This window comes from Ictalurus furcatus, chromosome 23, assembly GCF_023375685.1.
Source record: "Ictalurus furcatus strain D&B chromosome 23, Billie_1.0, whole genome shotgun sequence".
NCBI classification, from domain to species: domain Eukaryota; kingdom Metazoa; phylum Chordata; class Actinopteri; order Siluriformes; family Ictaluridae; genus Ictalurus; species Ictalurus furcatus.
This window is the reverse complement of record NC_071277.1, coordinates 8332501-8347458: the sequence shown is the minus strand read 5'-3', so window position 1 is coordinate 8347458 and position 14958 is coordinate 8332501. Positions and strand designations below refer to the sequence as shown.

The window sequence follows — 14958 nt, the reverse complement described above, 5'->3', positions numbered from 1 at the left end:
TGACAAATTTGTATTAAAGCCTTATTTAGTGTGCATTAGTTTTCTTTCATTTTGTTAGTCCTTATAACGCAATATAGATGTTTATATTTATGCAGATATACATATATATTATGCTATAGATATACATTATTCACATATTCTAACTACTGGCATTTTATACCTTATATTTTGTACTCTAATATTTATTGACGATTGCCATGTCCATGTCCCTCATGCTGAGGTCTGTGCTTGGGTTTGTGTCGCATCCCTGCATGCATTTCTGCATTTATCCCTTAAGGAGCGAACAGCGTGACCCAGAGCTTAAAGCGCAGCCGCGTCAGGGACTGCTATTCCCCCAGGGGCTCTCATCTTTTACTGTGCCATGACAGAAAATGGAGGTTGCGAGCGCAGAGTGCTGCATTAAAAACCCTTTACCCGTCCGTGATTTATAGTCGGTCGCCCTGCCGAGCCTACCGCACCGCTGCACCATCTTTCCTGCGACGAGCCGTTTGTGAAGTGCAGGAACACCACACAGCCGGGGTGCTTCATCAAAAATAAAAAAATAAATAACCAACCCAGGCCACAAGATGGCCGCACATCTGGCGATTTAGCATTTCAGTGCTTACCCTTACCTCTTCAGGTGCAACACTCTTCACAAACAAGAGTCTGATGATGACGGAGTGCTACGATTGCAGGATTTCCTCCTTCACCCAATAGTCATGTCAATGAATATTTAAATACGACGGTTATACAGAACAGGGAAAAGGGACGGCCGTCATTATGTGACTCCGTCTCAAGGAGTCTGGGTGAGACGACACAGAGGAAGGCCTAATTCCCTCCAGCCTTTTGTCCTTGAGACGGCTCGAGCCTTAATAGCAATATTCATTCATTTATCCGGCAGAATTAATCTGCTCTCGCCCGCTCACGTCGCTACATGAATGGTAATCGGACCTTTTGAAAAGCCTGAACGGGACGCAGCCTTCAGAGGAAGAGAGGAGGGAGGGGGGGAATCAAAAAGTTATTTTGATATCGATGAAAGACTGTAATAAAATTGACAAGATAACCTTGCAGTGCGGCATCAAAGAACATGTGAAGATTGGAGATACAATGTTTTAAATGATGGAGATAATCTCACACTCACTCGATGCCTTTAGTTCGACAAGAAAGCGAACAGGAGAGAAGATCGGAGTAAAGCTATGACCATTTAATAATATTCATAAATTGAGGGTGCACATAATTTTGCCTCAACAACAAATTCATTTATTCAGAGTCGAGCTAAGCGTGCGTAGTGAGGAGTTAATACTGAAATTTCCCACAGCAATTGGTATCGGTAACTACATCGGTAGCTACAGATTATAGCTGTAGCTATAGCTATTCAGTAGTGACATCACCTCCAGTGAGAAGCAGTATTAAGTCCAGCACCACTGTCTGACAGTTTGATGTAACTACAATGCATCACGCTAAAATTTATATTTAGGCTGTAAATACACAAAAAAAAAAATCCTACAGAATGCCATTCAATGCCAATATTAAATGGATAAATATGACTTGATTCATTATTGTATTGTCCATTTAAAGTCCACAAAGTTGGGGTTTTCTCCCCCATACACACTAAAAGACATCAGAGGAGGCACATCTTCATCAGAGACATTTTCACTCTCAAGTACTTAATTGTTTCATGGATAAAATTATGAACAACACTTAAAATGTGCTGTAGGTGTAACATGAGTGCTTGGTCAGCTTATCCTTCAAACCGTCAGCAGCGGTTTTATTGAATTAACAAAAACACTGTATACAAGATAGTGGATAAAAAGCTTTTAAAAAAGCTTTCAAATACATGGCCTTGATTACACTTTTAGTAACTCATCGTGAGCACATTAACTGATTATTTAAAAAAATAACGTTGTGAGCATGTTAGCTTATTACAAGAATATAAAGGAACACACTCGCTAGGACTCCTATTAGATTTCTTTCAATGCTCACTATCTTCTCACTTACACAACATTAGTTATGCATAGAAGTTTTCATTCTAAAAATTGTCTCTTGCTTTTGTCCCGTCATATCATATTTGACAACAAAGGGGGGAAAATAATAATTTGGTATCTCCTTCTTCAGTCCATATTTTCTATCCCTGATATTTTGGGGGGGGGGGGGGGGTTAAAGGCAGTGGTTTCGACACTATTGAAAGACCCCAGCTCAGACACTTGTACTCCAGATAAATCTGCAAACCTCGGAGGCATGGACCACACACACACAACATTTGCTTTGCATAATCTGAATGCAGAGCCTTGAAATCAACTGATGGATCTGTGGAAACTGACTCTGAATACAAGGAACTTTCCCCAAGTCAATATTGACGCAACGTTTGAACTGAAGGTCAACGATTCTGAATAGAGCTGGCCATGTACCAGGGATTAAGTTATGGTCAGATGTAATTATATAAAATAGACAATGTACTGTTAAATATGCCTGATTAATTATTCCAGATTTAACATTATAATGTGATTAACAAGTACAGAGTACTAGAGTTTCTGCACAGACACGCCACAGAAAACAAAAGCAGTGGCTTTGGTTATTTATAGTTGCTGCGCTATTTATCTGTCTCACAAAATCAGCATCAGGAAGTGGAAGTGAACCTTCTGAGAGCGATGAGAGCCAAGTGTCACTATTCACCATGGGACTGGCAGCCAGCCATCATGTCATGCTTCAGCTTTACTAAACACACAACCTATAGATAAACCGAGCAGCAGAATAACTGAACGTCGGGTGTCCATGCTGCACTGGAGAGGTCATGTGGAAAGCCGTCGACTTTATCCAGCCGGTCGACGCTTGGCCGATGATGCATGATGCTACAGCCGAGTGACTGAGGGCTGCAGATATACTTAAATGCCATACGCGGCCGTCTTGGGGTTTGCTCTTAAAAAAGACAGATGGGTGTCGTGCGAGATTGCAATCTGATCACAGGGGTGGAAAAGATTGATTGATTTGGACACACACACACTCTTGCAGCAATCAAACACAGAATATGCAGCACTGCTTTTTAGACCAACAAGCCGGCCGGATGTAATTGTTGAGCCGCTTTATTAAGGGCTTATCCCAGGTTTATTGTGGTCATAATACAGAGGAAGGTTCTAGCTCACAGTCAGAGAGTAAACCGAGCAAATGCAGAACTGGAGTTAAAAGAGAAAATGTTCGATTCACGATCAGAAACGAACAAAACTGTAAGATTAGAAGCCTGGAGGCGTAATATCTCTACTTAGTAGTTTTTAATGGTGTCAAATCCACTTTAGCCGACTGTAGATGTTTATTTAACACGTATGTAAGGAGTCTAAAGTGTCAGCACTTTCTAACAGTTAGAGGTAAAGCCGTGACTTTTTAAACATGGCACATGACACTTCTGTGGTTTCGCAATGACATGACAAGCTGCAGGGTTCCCCACCCCCACCCTTATTAAAATTGTTTTGTGGACATTCCACACCATTAAAAACGTAACTATAAACGGATTTTAAAAAAACATACTATAACACCTGCTTAGCAGAAAACATGCAACAAATCATTCAAAGCCTTATATAATGAATGACATTTACACACATTGAACTGTTTTGTTCAAAGCTTTAAATAATCACAGGTCTGGATGTAAACACTGGCCAAGAGCAATAAATAAATAAATAAATACATAGATAAATAAATACATGTATAAATAAATAAAAGCAAAGTCGCTTTATGTGAGTAAAATGAGTTTACTCACAGATTTAATAGGATTTCGTTCAGCAAATTGTGCTGTTTAATTCTGCCGCAACAAGACAAACCAATCCCTCACACAGTAAACTATTAGCTAGCTAATTAGGTGTGTTAAAGATGCTAAACTGTTAGCACTCACCTGACAGAGCTCCGTGTTGAGTGGTGAAGCGAAAATAAACCAGTCCTGACACTTCTGTCTTGTTTAATTCTTTCTCTTTCTACTTTCTTCGTGTTCAGGCTCCACTTTTACATTTATAACCGCAAGACATTTCTGATATTCTGTGGCTGCTTCCCCGTGAGAGGATTTTAAAAAACCCCAATTCATTTCAATTAAGCAAAGCAAGTGAATTAGTCCGATCACGTGATCAATTTAGACGCATCCGATTGGGTAGCCTGGAAAACTGTGGCTCGTCTTTTAAATTCCACCTAATAGTAATATCTGATGAGGAAAAAGTTTAAGTTAAATATAAAAGTGGACATTTATTGGGTATAATACAGTTTTACAGTTAACAAATAGATTGTAACAGATAGTGACGTCAGTGCCCGTAGCTCCACCCCATGAATTTACACTGGAGCTTACAGTCCTACAGTAAGAGTTAAATGTTAAACTGGAGGTGGTAAGTGTTTATAAGTTGGTTTGGGTTGTTTTAAATGTACACTAGCCTGATAGTAGAGTGCACACAGGACTCTTTTGACTGTTTTTCTTTACATGTGCCGACACCCATCCTCAGTATTTTTATTTCTAACAAACTTTGTCTTTTCTTTTCTTTAATATTATATACCTATTACTAATTTCAGCTAAAGTGACCGTGATCAGTATGAATTGTTCATTGTGCTCCAACGTTAATGAACTTCGCCCGCCAGCTTCATGACAGTAAAAACCACACACACACACACACACACAAACATGCTGACAAGTTATTGACGGTTCATGTAAAATCCCGGTCTTTATACACACGTCTACCGAACAACCCCAGTGCGAAACTAAAGAAGCTAGATGTTTTCTGTATTGATGTGGACTCGTCTCAGACTTACAGGTGTTTGTACTTGGACTCGTCTCAGACTTACAGGTGTTTGTACTTGGACTTGTATCAGTATTGGACACTGGTCACACTATCTATGAACTATGTCTCGACTGAGAGTTTGAAAAATAATGACCATTTTGTCTTGAACAAGTGACAAGAAGTAACTCCTTCTTCTAGAAAACTAATCATTGGTGCAATGTATGAATGAAGGTGACCAGCTGAAGTAAAAGCTTGGCTCCAAAAAGCATTTGATTTCAAAAAGTTTTTGGACTCGTTTTCACTTGGACCCGACCCTCAAAAGACTCAGTTCCGACTTGATCATGCTTAGTCCTGGTCATGGATTTGTCTTAGACTTGACAATAGCAGTTTCGACCACAGCCCTACTGTAGGTTTAAATTGATGTGCTTGGCTCATTATCTTTATAGAACAAGAAAAAGGACAAATATAGAAATACCTTCTGGTACATCGACTAAACCTGCCTTCCTATTTATATTACACTGATCATCACAGATCATGTTCTGGTCATTTGAACCCAAGAATAAAACGGATCATAAAAAATGGGGAAATATCAACTGACAAACTGACAATTTGTTATTTAAACAAATAGGTGAGTTTTAATGGCACTCATACCTGATTACACACATCTGCTGGTAGGAGCTTCCTCAGGCATTTCTGCTGTTCCCCAAAAACATAAATGCGTTCAACACTGGTCATTTGAAATATCATCTTTTTCTGTCTCAGCTGCCCGAATTCGATTACGATCCAAGCAGCGACCAGAACGCAAGAGAGCAGAAACATCATCCAGGTTCTGATTCTCACAGCTGAACCATTTAATGATATTAATTAACAGCGTGGATAAATAATGCTGCAAGCTGGGAGCAAAATCAGGACACTATTTCTCAGATCACACACACACACACACACACACACACACACACACACACACTTTAGAACGATGAGCAGGTCAGCATAGAAAAATATCCACAATCAAAAAGCTTCATGTTTGCAAATCAGGATCTTTTTTTTTGTAGGAAGCCCGGCGTAAATATTCAGCAGGGAATCAGAAAATCTTCCACTGCTTCAGATAAGACGAGACCGAACCACGGCGTCGTTCCTCCGGCGAACAGTAGAGCTCAGCTTGTTCTACACCTTTCCAATGAATAAATGCATAACGTTTTACCCCCATCGCAAGGCAGATGTATGCAGATGTGTACGGTTCTAAGATGCATTTTATGCTTGCAGTTTTTGGGGGGTGAATGGCTCATGAAATAAAGATTAAGACATACAGTTCATTCATGAATATGCCTATACACCTTTCTCTAACACATCTCAAAAGGGTACTAAACTGTATGGTTACTAGTGGGTGGAGTGGTACCCTTACCTTTTGTAGGTTTAAGCTGTACCTTTCACTAAAAGAAAAAAAAAAGATTTAAGGTAGGTCATTGTCGCATAATGACCTTAAAGCTTTAAAGGTACTTTCTAGGTTAAAGGTAGAAAAAGTGTAGGCTTGAGGGTACCATCTCTTAAGCGTACAGTTTAGTTAGTACCCTTTATTTCTGAGAGCTCTTACGGTTTACACACATGTAAGTGGCCATGAAAAGAGAAGATAGTAATTAAGGACAAGGAGACTGTGAAGACTGAGATGATACTAGATCATTACACAGTTTTGCAATCTCTCTCTCTCTCTCTCTCACACACACACAAACACACAAACACAGGTTTGTCTTACCATCCTTTGCGAGGACCTAAATCAATCCCAAACCTTAACCTCAGTAACCAAAATTAAACCCTGTTGTCTCTTTTATATTATTCTATTTATTTATTTATTTATTTTTAATAAAAACTACAGATTTTTTTGGGGCAAATTTTTCAGAAAACTCTTTTCCTCATGGGGACTAACCAAATGTTCCCACAAGGTCAAAACTCTCAAATACATATATATATATATATATATATATATATATATATATATATATAAATCCCCACACACTCTCATGTTCTTGTGTGTCGTCCCTCAGTTTTGGGGGTTTTAAAGGACACTTGGGTGAGGGCAGGACCGCGTCCATCTCCAGCTTTATTTCCCAAACGCTCGAGCGCTTGTAAAACTCCAAGCCTGCTCTGGAGCGCTATCGGAACAGAGCAGAGATATAAAAGCTGACATATTTACTGCTGTTGATACGGCTTTGTTTAGAGACTTAGAAACAATTAACACTACATCGTCTAGAGTCTTATTTTTTTGAATGCACTCCGGTGTCAATAAAACACAAGATTTAAGCAGTGTGTAGGCCTTAAAATACGAAGTAGAAAAGCAAAAACAACCCCGCCACAGATTTGGATTTTAGTCTAGCAGCATACATCATGAATGGGAGTTAATTATCTCAAGGAAAATGGAGAGTGCAAAAGTTTGTGCCCTCTTTAGTTCTGGGGTCATAAGGAAATGCAAAAGAAAAACATCTATTCTATACAAAAGTATATTTTCACTTTATCCTAGTCAGGAACATTGTGGATCTGGAGTCTATCCCAGGAACGCTGGGTGTGAAGCAGGAATACACCCTGGAGACATTATCCCGTCACAGTACTGTGTATGATATCATTTTGCTTTTAACATACACCATTTTAGGAGTTATATCACTTCTAATAATAAACACACACACACACACACACACACACTACATTTTGTCCAGAAACCTTTGCACCTGACTGTATAGAGACAGCTAATCAGCAGTAACAGACATCAAAATTCACAGAATGATCATCATAATAATAATAATAATAAATAAATACAATAAAAAATAACATTGCTTGGTCTGATGACGTTGGGTGACGTGTGGCACGTTTATTTCAACGCACTCTCGTTTATTTCTGTGGAAATCTATTTCTATAAATTGCACATATTAATGAAATAACACTGGTTTATTGGATCATCTAGCAGATGTGTCGCTGTTCCCTGAAAACAAAAAAAAAACAATATAAATGGAACAAAAATAAAAAAAATCTCTGTATATCAAACACATCTCACACAGAGCCAAGCATTTCATCTCTGCTGCAAAATTGCTTCCTATGTATCAAATGTGATTAATATTAGGTAATTCACATATGTACACAATAATGCATGCATTGCTGACATTCCTGACACGCTACACTTAAATTATTCCAAGACGTGCACCTTAAAAAAAAAACCCTTCATTCTTCTGTAAGAGGAAATCAAATCTGCCAGCCTGAGCTGCATGCACATGATGCATTCCTGAAATAAATGTAAAAAACGATCCGTACACGGAGATACAAAGCAGAGAATGCAATTTAAAATCTACAAAACAAAGTGCTGCCTAAATGTAGCTGACACTGCAGGCGCTTCCGAGGCTTCGCTGTTTGTATTTAGATGCACGGCCTCGGTGAGCGTGCGTCGAACATCACAGAAACATGGAGGGAATAAGATGTTTCTGTGTGAGCAGCAGCAGGATAGAAGTGTATCTATCTGTCTTAAGCAATAGCATCCTCTCAGCCTTCATCCTGATTCATTTGGGATGTGGAAAACACAACCGAGCAATCTGGCTGGAAAAGTCCCAGAAGGAACAGAAACAGCTTCCTTTGTTCCCTGTGTGTGTGTTTCCTCCATGTCGCTCGGTGGACCCCCCCCCCCACACACACACACACATACACATACACACACACAGCTTTCATTTCTCACACACACACAGCTTTGTTGACAATGTGGTCTGTGGTGAATATTGGTAATATTACGAGTAGGTCTCGTTCAAATGCAGTAATTTCTCCAGGTATCGTATGTATATCTTTATCAGCTCTTCTTTACACATCGCTCGTTCTCATTCTCTCTCCAGTACAGAAGGAATAAATTTCACCCTTGTGAAAGCTTGTTGTTTTTTTTTTATTATTATTATTATTATTATTATTATTATTATTATTATTATTATTATTATTATTATTATTATTATTATTATTATTATTATTATTATTATTATTATGGGTGCATGGTGGCTTAGTGGTTAGCACGTTTGCCTCACACCTCCAGGGTCGGGGGTTCGATTCCCACCGTGGCCCTGTGTGTGTGGAGTTTGCATGTTCTCCCCGTGCTGCGGGGGTTTCCTCCGGGTACTCCGGTTTCCTCCCCGACTCCAAAGACATGCAAGGTAGACTGATTGGCATGTCCGTAGTGTGTGTGTGTGTTTGTGTGCCCTGCGATGGATTGGCACCCTGTCCAGGGTGAACCCTGCCTTGTGCCCCATGCTCCCTGGGATAGACTCCAGGTTCCCCGTGACCCTGAAAAGGATTAAGCGGTATAGAAGATGGATTATTATTATTATTATTATTTACACCTGAAATAGACAGGAGGATGCGATTATAGTATAGTATAGTATAGTATCATATAGTAGAAATGATTAGCGTCGTTGTTAGGAATTTCATTTCAAGTCAATAAAATGCAAAAAGTCTAAGGCTTGGCTGAATTCGGGTAAAGGAAAAGAAAAGACTGGTTAAAATAAAAACAATAAAATTCGGTCACAGTGAACATGCGGTTTAATTGTTCTGGAACAAGACGTACAGTCGAGCGATATCTCACGGCTAACTGAACGTCGGTAACGTACAGGTAATGTAGCGAAAGACACTACTCGGTGTAAAGCGGAATTTTTAAACGTTTGTATGTAATAAAGTTTCATTGCATACAATGTGAAGTGCAAAGGTCAAACATTTAGAGAAAAAAAAGCAATTAAATATTTGAGTTAGTGCCTCAAGTGTTTGGAGGTATGAACCACGTGACGACATACAGTACCTCCCTCTATATCCAAAGCTGTAACTTTATGTTTTCCGACATCTTCATGACAGAGGACTTTGTGGGTTCTCGGTAACATGACAAACTGCATTGTGTGTCTGTGTGTGTTTTGTCTTATTAACTTCAAGAGAGAGAAAAAAGAAAGCTCGATGATGGAAAGACCATTTATAGCTGCTATAACGTACGCGAGAACAGGAACTAACTCGTTTCATGGACGTTCCACAACATTAAACGCGACCATAAACAGATGAAATGTATGATGTGGAGTTCTTATGAAAAAAATTGTTGTCATCGTTGGCAAATTGCTATGGTGTAAGAGGAATAAAACACTTCAGGGTCCTACAGTTGATTAGTTTCCTATAACTGCATGTCTACAGAGCGTTTTATTCCTTACAGGTTTTATAAACCTTACAACTCAACCTAAATCTTATGACTCATTCTTCTTGACAACTACCCACATCACCCAACTCGTAACATACCGTCTGTCTGAGGGAACGCATAGAGGTTCTATCTGTGTAGAACCGTACATCCGAGCGTTTCCATACCGCAAAAGGGTTCTACGTCGAATGCATTTAAGTGGCAAAAACTTCAAGCTAAGGTTGCTTTCCTGTACGCAAACGTCCTGCTAGTGACAACGCTAACTAATTAGCAATTACAAACTGTGTATATGAACCGGTTTGAGTTTATACGCTCACTAAATCCACAAATCCATATCCACTAGCGTCAAATAAATAAATAAATAAATAAATAAATAAACAAACAAACCGTTCTAAATAGACACAGTCATAAATAACGAGTAGTTATTTTGTGCTCAGGTGCATTGTGCTAAATGAAACACAGGTGTTTGGAGCGGCGCAAGTTTATGAATCCAGGACTGGAATCTAAAATAGCTCTCAGGACAAAGTGGTTCGGAAACACGGAGGAACAAGATTAAAAAGTTGCAGAAATAATGCGCGTCTCAGCTGGTGCTGCCATTTGGGGATGAAATAGGCTAATTAAGACATTGCAAATTGTATTATTGCTGTTTTTATCGTTGTTGTTGTTGTTGTTGTTGTTATTATTATTATTATTATTATGATTATTATTATTATTATTATAACACCAAAGACGAGATGAGACGAGGCTGTGAAGATGTTCAGGATGTGTTACTCGGTGATTATGCCTTAATTTGCTTCTTAGCATGTTTTTGTTCTTACACTCGTCTTCTTTCTGAGGTTAGTTTTAGAAAATGAGCGTAATTGCTGACTGACAGCATGTGGCATATCTCACAGTCACACTAGGCCAGAGAAGAAATGCGCATGGGGTTTATTTATTTATTTATTTATTTATTATTTTACTTTTTTTCTGGCATAGCCTGCAGCTGATGGATTTTCTCGGGATAATACAATGTTTGGACCAGTGAATGAGGGATTAAGCAGGAATGATACATTCCCATGTGAGGAATTTAATTAGAGTGGGATCTGTGTAAATGAAAGGCCCGGGTTCAGGGAGCTAAATGCAAGAATTAGTATTCTACACATGGGAATTCAATGCCAAGAGAAAGAAAAAAAGAAGAAGAAGAAGAAGAAGAAAAAAAGAATCCAATGCAATCACTTTTCATTAAGTTTACTACCCCGGATCTGGGGCGAAAAAATATCAGCAACATGTCGATAGGCATTAACGTCGATGACACAGAGCTACGGTTGTGTATGAGACTGTATAAGTGCTATGATAAGGCAGTGTAATGAACTTTCAATATGCACAAGCTAATTATCTGTTTCTCGGTGAGAGCTGCGTTATTGATGGATTCATTTAGAGAAAAACACACCGTGCATGATTAAACGCCGTATCGTCGTGCTGTCACGCCTTCAGTCACAACGCAACAGGACAAAACATCCTAAATCTTTTCCACCAGACGATGCGGGTCGAAATAATACGGACACGTCGATCATTTTTCGTTTTGTTTTATCAGAAATACGTTCAGTCTAGTGTTTTTGTTGCGAGCGTCTAATTGTGAAATTGAACAACTTGTCGTGTATTCCTGAAAAACGTGTTTATTTGTCAGTGTATTTTTACATACGACAGCAGCTCTGGCAGTACTGCAGCTGCAAATCACAGGTTTATATTAATGCGACCGTTTCTATAGCAACAGTTTGTTCACAGGGACTCGTATGGAAAATGCTCCACATAAAGTTTTCCGTAAGGATATGTAACCTTTATTTAACGTTCAGGGAAGGAGTCTCCAGTGTCAGCGCTTTGTAACAGTCAGAGGTAAAGCTGTAACTTTAAACAGAGGGGTTTCTCATTAATGTGACAAGCTGTCAGGGTTTTTTTGTTTTGTTTTGTTTTATGAGTGAAGAAAGAAAGACTGGAGATGGAACGACTGTTTATAGCTACTATAAAATATATAAAGTGAAAACATTCCCACAACTTTAAATGTAACTATAGCGGGATAAAAAAAAGTATGATGTGTGGCTCTTTAATTCTTTAAAATTGTAACTGTTGGCAAATCGCTGCGGTGTAAGAGGAATAAAACACTTTGGGACATGCTGTTATAGGAAAATAATCAGCATGTCAGGGAGTGTTTTATTCCTTACAGGTATGCCGGTATAACCCTCATAAATCACACTTCCTAACGTGGAAACACATAAAATTACACATTTTTACATTAATATATATATATATATATATATATATATATATATATATATATATATATATATATATATATATATATATATATATAAAACCAAAAGCATCAGTTTCTAAATAATTTATATGTATGGAATTGTTGATAATGGTTGGATTTATGTCAGATCTGTCCTGTAAGAACATTTCTCTGTAGAGAGTTTAATTCTAATTTAGCTCTAACATCATTTTTAAGATTTTATCAGGTATGTAAAGGTATGAATATTTACTTAGACGAAGCATTGTTTGCCCGGATAAATCGTTTTTGTAAACAAAACTTTTCAAATGTTATTAAACAGTTACAGTGATTCACTGTGAAACATACTGCATTAAAGAACAACCCTGTTCACGTCACATCTGCCCTGAAACTCAACCTCATCATCTGCAGCTCTTTGATAAAAACATGATGACATTACTGACGACTGAGGTTTCGAGCGCGTTTATAAGCACAGATGTCTAAACATTTCTTACAGCTCAGACGCACAGCCGAGACCTCTTTAGTGCCGCGTTGGGAATTAACTTCAGCTGCTCTTTTCTCACAACAGAACAATCATGCGAGTTCTGCACAGGATGCATACGGAGCGAGCAGGATGAGACGCCGCGGTATAAAATGTCAGCAAACAACTGTGGAAGGACAGGAAGGCCGTTTTCACATCATCGGGAGAGAAGACAGAACTGAAATGCCTCTTGCTATTGTTCTCACAAAAGGTCAAATCCGATCTAGTCACAGAATACTGAGGGAATTTTTGTGCTGAACAGGGGAAATGTAGTCTAGTTTGTGGGAACAATAATGGAGGTGTAATAACGTTAAGCTTTTTTTCCTGAAAATGAGAGTGCACTAATGCAGATGTGGAAACGGCGAGTACGTTTCTTCCGTCTCGTCTCGGATAAATTTCCAAACAAGTCCAAATTTCTGAAATGATGTGAAATGTTATATATGTTCCATCTACAATTCCAGAAGATAAAATCAATATTGCGACAATCTGAAGATAAAGGAATCAGAGTGAGGAATAAAAGACACTGTCGCGGCACTGTGATGCTGTGACGGGAAAATAATCAACGACAGAGCGGCGTGATGAAGCTGAGATACTGTTACTACTTTGAGTCAATTATTTTCCTACAACAGCATGTCCTGAAGTGTTTTATCCCTCTCACAACACAGCGATTTGTCAGCCATTCCAATTTTTTTGTTTTTAATCTATTAACAAACATGTCATACTTTTTATCTGTTAATAGTTGCATTTAACGTTGTGGAACATTGACGAAACGAGTCAGTTCCTGTTCTCACTTACGCTATAGCAGCTATAAACATATCGTTTTCTCTCTCAAAGGTAATAAGACAAAAAAACAAACAAACAAACAAACAAACACAAATAAACAGCTTGCCATGTTACCGATAAACGCCGCTGTCATGAAGACTTTCCCACTGTTACAAAAACCTAACACTGGAGACTCCTTACGTACACACTATATAAATGTCTCCTTGCAGAGAACTTCAACAACGGAGCGTTCTATACAAGACCCTGTGAATGAGCAGTTGCTATAGAAACGATAACGTATTAACGATAACGAGCACGTTAATACAAACCTGTGATTTTTAGCTGCGCTACTGTCAGAGCTGCTGTTATAGAAAATGAATCAACCACCTTCTGACCAATCAGAATTTAGCAGCTCCCTGATTCTAATTACCATAACACATGATGGTGTTTTCTACATAATCCATTATTCATCTCTCTATCTATCTATCTATCTATCTATCTATCTATCCATCCATCCATCCATCTATATTTATGTATTTATATATGTATGTATGTAGGTAGGTATGTATGTATCTATCTAATTATCTATCTTTCTATATGTATGTATGTATCTATCTATATTTATGTATCTATTTATGTATGTATGTATGTATGTATCTATCTATCTATCTATCTCATTATCTATCTTTCTATATGTATGTATGTATCTATCTATCTATATTTATGTATGTATGTATGTTTGTATCTATCTATCTATCTATCTATCTACCTATCTATCTATCTATCTATCTATCTGGAGGCGGAGCTTGATGAAATACCTGTCCACTTTCAATTATCTGGCACTCCTAGGGATAATCCACAGCATCATGATAAATCCAACTTAATAACACCTAAAAGAGGACAGAATGTGAAATGAAAAGTGGGTGAACGTAGTGGTCTCTGAACCTCTGCAGTAAAGATACTGTGATGCCAACGTCACTAACAATAAAATTGCATAAAGAGACAAAAAAACCCTCCCAAAACAAGAGAGAATTTTACCACAAAAACCCTCGCATATGTCAGTGGATGAAAAGACTATTTATGTTTTCTATTTATGTTTCTAAACTGTGTGTGCCAAGCGACAGTAAAAAACCAGCGATGAAAAAGTCTGATATGGTTATTAATAATAATAATTAGCAGCAAAAATCCCAAGCGACCACAGTCCCGCCCACTCGATTTCTATTGGCTCACGGCAGAAGTGAAAGTCCCCGCCTTTCACATCTCCTGTCTTTTCCCTTTCAGCGATTTGCCTAAAATTTTTGGCGAATTTAATTGTCGTGTATTACTCTAGCAAAGTTTAAAAACAAAATTGTAAACGCTACGGCTAAAACGTAAACGTTAGCACGTCTTTCTACAGAACGTCGTGTTAAAGAGATGTTTGCTTTTTTAAAGGACACCCAGAAATAGTTTGCAGATACAGTTTTTAATGTATCACAACAATGAGCAACAAACATACTTGATG

General features: G+C 38.3%; 1 protein-coding gene across 3 annotated transcripts in view; it reads right to left on the bottom strand.

Moving 5' to 3' along the window:
• Positions 1 to 14900: 14900 nt before the first annotated feature.
• Positions 14901 to 14958, bottom strand: part of zfhx4 (zinc finger homeobox 4) — a 74626-nt gene continuing 74568 nt past the window's right edge. For all 3 annotated transcript variants that reach the window (XM_053611016.1, XM_053611015.1, XM_053611017.1), the window contains one exon: positions 14901 to 14958. This exon is cut by the window's right edge and continues 4473 nt beyond it. The gene's annotated coding sequence lies outside the window, so the exon portion shown is untranslated.